Here is a 5858-nt window from a genome sequence, read left to right as displayed (position 1 = left end):
ATGAGGTGGTACGAGAACTGAGCAGAGGGGCAGGTGATAGGTGCGTAACACCGTACGTGTCCTAAGTGTCTCTGAATTCTACTTTTATCGTAGTTAAGATGCTGATGGCATTTTATGTATGTTTTACCTCAATGAAGAAATATCTACTACCTGATTCTGTTCACGTAAAATTCTAGAAAACTCACCTAACCCATGATGACCAAGTCCCCGCGGCAGCCTGGGGACGAGTGGGGTGGCATGGGAAAGGGCAGAGTCAGGGCATGTTGGACACGTGTGTTGTCGAGACTCCGTGCATAGTTTCAGGGGACACACATACGTCACAGCTCCTCAGATTACACACGGGAAGCGTGTGCTGTGTATCATACATCAATTACACCTCAAGGAAGCTGCCAGAAATGGGAAGAAAGATGCACTGTGAAAAATACACACGTGAAAAGGTGTTCAACATAATCATGAGGGCAATGAAGCCGTGGATGAGTTACACGCGGGGGAGAACGGCTGAAGCTGGAAAGTGTGGAGACCAAGCGCTGGAGAGGTTTCACGAGAACCGGCACTCTCGCACACTGCTGGCTGGAGAGGTACCACGGGCAGCCCCTCCGGAAAGCACTTGCACAGTTTGTTGTAAAATCGGTCCCCAACAATTCAAGCCCGAGTGTTTGCTACCTGAGAGATGCAGACGTGCGCACGAGTCTTCCACGTGCACACACACACAGCAGCAGCTCTACTCACAAAACACAGTGGATACAACAAAGCACTCACCCACCGGGAAACACGTAAGCCACGGTGCGTGCACACACGGGGCACCGTCTGGTACCCGGTGACTCCGGTGGGGAGGAGCATCACATTATTATTCCGTGTGAAAGACACCAGAAACCAAGGACAGCACGATTCCTGTCACGTGAAATCCCCAGAGGCAAAACCCAGCGCCAGACCGCGTGTGTGTGTGACACGGCCACGGAGACAGGGATGGGACTGACTGCGAGGACAGGGCTCCCTGCCCTGACGAGGTGGCGCAAGGGGACAGATCCGCCAGAACACATCACGACGTACGTGTAACGCTAGGAACCTTGCTGTGCATAAACGCTACGTCAATAACGCAGACCAAGTAGGGATGACTCACTCGAGAAGCTGGGAAAAAATCACGGAATAGGAAAAATTACAAGAAAGTAATAAAAATGAGCAGAAATCATGAGATAAAAAAATAAATCCCTGGAGCTGATGGATGCTCATCTGAAAAATAACGTAAGTCCATCTCCACCGTGAGTAGACAAGAAAGGAAACAGAAATAAATAATCCTACAAAGGGTCATACATACAGATCTGATAAAGATTTTAAAAACGATACAAGAAGATGAGGAAAAATGTTGAAGCAATAAACGTGTAAGTTACACAAAGAATCATTTTAGAAGAAATATAAATTGATGAAAATTGACTCAAGAAACTAAAATCTGAAATAGAGCCAACAGTGAGGGATGTAAACGCTGGAAAGAGTACGATTATCCGCGCAGATAACCGTGCATCACAACCTGGGCGAGAACAGCTAGGCACACAGGAACTCCAGTTCCCGCGCTAACACGGGTCACGTTTCAGTTACGGCGGCACAGACGTGTGAGCAGACTACAGGCCTCACTGCGGCTCCTTTAGTCCATCCGCTATGAAGAGGAGGCGTAAAGACGTGCATCAGTTCTCTGAACGTCTGGGAGGACCCGGCGCTGTGTGTCTGTTATTCGGCTCTTGCAGACAGCATGGAGTGTGGCTGTGTGCCCCCGGCTCCCCCCGGTCAGGAAACCGTAACAAAGTAAGTTGGCTTTGCAAGCTCTCTCCAGGCTGCATAATGCGCCAGGTCAGCCCGGTTCTCCTGCACGCTTCAGTGAAAATATGGAAATCTGCTTCTTACCACCAAAACCAGCTTCTTCCCCAGCCGACGGGCCAAGTGATTTCAGCTCTTGTAAACCCACCACCTTGGACGGATGTTCACACAGGTTACTGATGCTGCAGCCGGAGATCGGGCAGTTTTGCTGGCCGAGGTCTGGAAGAAACATGACACGGTGCGGGCGGGATCCGTGGGAACACGGACGGGCCAAAGAAAGGCCGACTGCGGGAACACTGCTGTTGGCGCAGGGCAAGGGGCCACGCGTGTGGAGCCAGAGGAAGTCATGAGAGCCCATGATCGACACAGACGAGGCTGTGAGGGAAACTCGGACGCGTCCCAGAGGACGTGAGGCCAGAGATGAGCTTCACGTGAAGGGAACTCTCAGAAACATTTCACAACATTGGAAGCGCAAAGGGTACAAGGTTGGAAGCGAACCAGACTCGGGAGCAGGACCAGACCCGAGGCTCAGACGAGGTGCTCGCTCTGTACCGTACGCCAGGCCACACGCGGACAAGCCCCACTCGAACGTCATGTGCTAACGTTTTACAAAGAGATACAACACTAGCTGTTAGAATCTCTCATGTTTTAAGTTACAGTGCAATAAAAATTGGTCTTACTATTTTTTCCATTTTCCTACACGTCTGTAACGAACCGTAAGAGAGTTTTTAATGTCTCGACAAACATGTTTTAAAGGTTCCAGAACACTTGTAACTTGCCCCGGATAACACTGACCTGCACGGCGTTGGCTCGCACAGTTACTAATGTTTACGGTCCACAGCGAGGACCGCCTGGACAGACACGGCACGAGCTCCAAGATTACAGTGTTCGCTGATAAAATACCCACGTGTAGGACAGCGTGCTAATTTCTACCTCAGAAACGTATGAATTAGATATGCATGTACGTTTCCATATACGTGCGCATTTCATAACATATACGTATATGTCCGTACGTTGGCTCGTACTGAAAAACGAAACAACGGTAAAAACAGTAAAGACACTGTGACCACCATTCCTTCTGGACGGGGTAAGGGAACACAGGGAAACAGACAGGCATAGAATGTGTACTTCTCTGAATATATCTGATTTTTGGCTTTGGCCTTGGAACCATGCATGTTTTTACACACTTCTAAAACAACACTTGAACAAAACTTTAAGAGACCAATCCACAAAAGAAGAGAACACCTCTGAACTCATCCTCTGAGACAAGGATTACCCTACCATCGAAACCAGACAAAGGAGCCACAAAACCATAACCAGTGCCTCTTACAAATTATGAATGGAGCAAAAATCATCAAAATACGAGCAAACAGAATCCAGGAACATATAGAAAGGACTATGCACCTGGGCCACGTGGGACGTATTCCAGGAACGCAAGGTTGGTTTAATGCTGGAGAGATCAACTCACGGAATACTCTGTATCAGTAGAATGAAAAACTAAAACCATCTGCGCTGATGCAGAAAAACCGTGTGACACCGTTTCCAAATAAAGACGCAGCACAGAAGCAACGGAAAGAAACGTCCTCAGCCTGATAAAGGAACCGCACAGCTAACGGCGCGCCTTGTGGCAGAAGAGCGGATGCCTTCCCCACCCGAGCAGCAACGACACAGGACTGTCCACACCCACTTCTCTCCAGCACCGCGCGGGAGGTCTCACTCAGCGGTCAGGCACGGGGACGAAACAGGAGACACGCACACTGGGAAGGAAGAAGCCCAACGATTCCTGCTTGTAGGTTTCTACAGAACGTTAGCGGCATTACGACGGACACGTGAGTTCATGAGGATGCAGGATGCAAGGTCGTTACACAATAATCAACTGCATTTGTACACACTTGCAACAAGCAATGTGAACATACGTTTTAGAAAACAATTCCATCTATAAACCATCAAAAACAATAAAATGCTCTGGAACAAATTTAACAAAAGACGTGCAAAACACACTTAGAAACTACAGAACGTTTCTGAAAGAAACGAAAGATCTAAATACACGGAAAGAAGCCTCTGGACATGGATCGGAAGACCGAATATGAAGATGGCAAAGGTCTGCCAACCGATGTACAGACTCAACGTGACTCTTATCAGGATACCTGCTGGCCATCTGTAGAAACCGACAAGCCGATCCTAAAATTCACACGGCATTACAAAGAGCCCCAAGGAGCCCAAGCAACCTTGAACAAGAAGAACAAAGTCGGAGGGGCTACACTTCCCTGTCTGAAAACTTACTGCAAAGCAACAGTGATGAAGACAGTGTGGTCTTGGCATAAAAGCGGAAACACGGGTCCACGCAATACAGTCAGAATCCAGCGATAAACCCGCATTTCACCATCAACTCATTTCCAATGAGGGAGCCAAGGCCAGTCCACGCGGAAAGATGCGTCCTCTGCACACGTGGAGCTGGGACCCCTCGATGTGCACACAGGCAGAAGATGAAGTTGTGCCCGACATCGCTATTTACAAAAGCCAACTCGAAACAGATGCAAGACGTGCACGTAAGAGGTGAAACTATACAACCCGCAGGAAAAGAATGAATAAATCTTCCCGACCTTAGATTTGGCAATGGTTTCTTGGACAGGACGCCAGAAGCACAAGAAACAAACGGAAAAGTAGATAAAGTACGTCAAAATGAAAAGCGTAGCAATGACCCGGACAACGGGAGGAAGTACGTGTACACCACGTATCTGATCACGGACCTGTGTCTACGACACACAAAGGCCTCTTACAGTTCAACAGAGAAATGACAACCAATTGAGAAATGGGCAAAGGATGCGAACAGACACTTGTCCAGAGATGTACAAACGGCCAACAAGCACGTGAAGAGATGAGCACGACTGTCAGTCTGCAGGGAAGCTGCAAATCAGTCCCATAATGAGCCACCAGGGCACACAGCCCAGGGTCAGTGTCTCTCATCAGAGACGTGGACACAGCGCGACCTCATTCACTGCCAGAGGGCACGGAAATGGCGCAGGTGTTTTGGAAAAGCGCTCGTGGTCCCACAAGCAGGTGCACAGGATTCCCATGGGACCCCGCATGACCACTCCCGGCTGTGCAGACCCCAGAGAAAGGTGACGTGTGCACACACCCATGCGTGCAGGCTCACGGCAGCCGGAACAACACGAACACCCAGGAGTGGATGAATGGGTAAACATGGAATGCAGGAGTAAAGAAGGAAGCGCAGATGCGTCTAACGTGAGAGCGAACCTCGAAACGATGCTGCGTGCAAGGAGTCACGTGTAAGAAACCGTGCATGTACGAGATGTCCAAAATGGGCAGATGTGCAGACACGGGAAGCAGAGGAGTGGCTTCCTACGGAGCGGGAAGGAGGGAGGGAGACAATGCCAACGGGCACAGGGCTTGTTCTCGGAGGGAAAGCTGTGTCCTAAAACGGAGCACGGTGAGGACTGCACCCAGCTCTGTGAGGACACAAACACCGCTGAGCTGTGTGCTTTAAACGGCTGGCTTGTGTGGCACGGGAACTCTGTCTGTGAGGGTGAGAGACAGACGAAAGGCAAGCCCCAAACACGGAAAGCAAAAGGCACCCACGATGCACGAAGTCATCGAGCAGCCGGAGAGGAGACTGTTCTCACGCCGCGCACGCACGAGGTTATTCAGCATCCGGAGAGGACGATGTTCTCGCACCACACACAATGCACACACCACGGGCTTCCGGAGCACGCAGAGGCGCTCCGGTGGAGAAGTGTCGGAGAGCGACAGGGACAGGGAGAGCAGGGCACACTGGCCACGCAGGACATGAACAAGGGACACACACAATCCACTGGTGAACACTGCATGCCGAACTCAGAACCACTTTCTACAGCGCGACCACCACAGGCCCCACGGACAAGCAAGCTCACGGCCCAGGAGGCGCCCACGTGCAGCTGCTGGCCCCTCGGAGAGGGGGAAGGGCTGGGCAGAGGGGCAAGGGCTGGGCAGAGGGGGAAGGGCTGGGCCCCTCGGAGAGGGGGAAGGGCTGGGCAGAGGGGGAGGGGCTG

This window comes from Leptonychotes weddellii, chromosome X (assembly GCF_054177405.1).
Source record: "Leptonychotes weddellii isolate Sample4059 chromosome X, ASM5417740v2, whole genome shotgun sequence".
NCBI classification, from domain to species: Eukaryota; Metazoa; Chordata; class Mammalia; order Carnivora; family Phocidae; genus Leptonychotes; species Leptonychotes weddellii.
Note: the sequence above shows the minus strand (reverse complement) of the source record.